We start from the raw sequence: 1,020 nt of genomic DNA, 5'->3' as shown, positions 1-1,020 counted from the left end.
ATCATCATCATCATCATCATCATCGTTATTATTAATTTACATATTTATTCATTTCTCTATTTGTAAGTTCATTTATCCATTCATTCATCTATGAATCATACTTTATTCATTTATTCATCAATTAATTATTTAATTAACTAAGTAATTACTTTTTATAATTAATTAAATTATCTTTTGGGGAATCGTTGTTATCAACATCTTCTTTAGCACCTCAACTTTCAACTTTCAGATTAAGCAGTCAGTTTTCATGTAAAACAATCAATCAGGTAGTTTTTGTAAGGTCAGTCTAATTATACTAATCTAGAATTAGCAGATTAGAGAACACGTTGAAATGTATATATATATTTTTTAGCTGAGAATCCAAAATTCCTTTACAACACGATCACTCTACGTACCCGTTGCCTGTGAGAATTGGCGTTCTCAAACTTCCGTCGATAGTTTCAAACGCGAAAGTCTCGTAAAACCCAATTACTGTCACCACCACTTTCATTTGATGTTTGGGTTTTTTGGGTGGTTTTTTTTTTTTGGGGGGGGGGGGGAGAGGGGGTTGTTTGTTGTTGGTTGTTTGTTTTTTTTTTGGGGGGGGTGGTGTTTTTGTTTTTTGCTATTGTTTTTGTTTATGTTTTTGTTTGGTTCTTTTTCGTTTTCATTTTTTTTTGCCTTCGTTTCGTTTTTCTTTTTTGTTCTTATTTTGTTTTGGTCTCTGTTTGCATTTTTGTTTTAGTTTTTGCTTTTGTTATGTTTTTGTCTTTGTTTGTTGTTGTTGTTTTTTGTTCTTGATTTGTTTTTATTGTGTTTTTTTAAATTTTGGTTTCAATCATCAATGTTTAATTTGTGTTTTTGTGTGTTTATGTTTGTGTTTCGGGATGGAGGGGGATAAAAAGGGGTGGAGGAATGTGTGTGTGCGTGCGTTAGTGCGAGTGTGTGTGTGTGTGTGTGTGTGTGTGTGTGTGTGTGTGTGTGTGTGTGTGTGTGTGTGTATCTGTGTGTGCGTTTTTGTGAGTGTGTGTGTGTGTGTGT

This window comes from Aplysia californica, unplaced genomic scaffold, assembly GCF_000002075.1.
Source record: "Aplysia californica isolate F4 #8 unplaced genomic scaffold, AplCal3.0 scaffold00086, whole genome shotgun sequence".
Taxonomy (NCBI): domain Eukaryota; kingdom Metazoa; phylum Mollusca; class Gastropoda; order Aplysiida; family Aplysiidae; genus Aplysia; species Aplysia californica.
The sequence above is the reverse complement of the archived record's forward strand: the minus strand, read 5'-3'. Positions refer to the sequence as shown.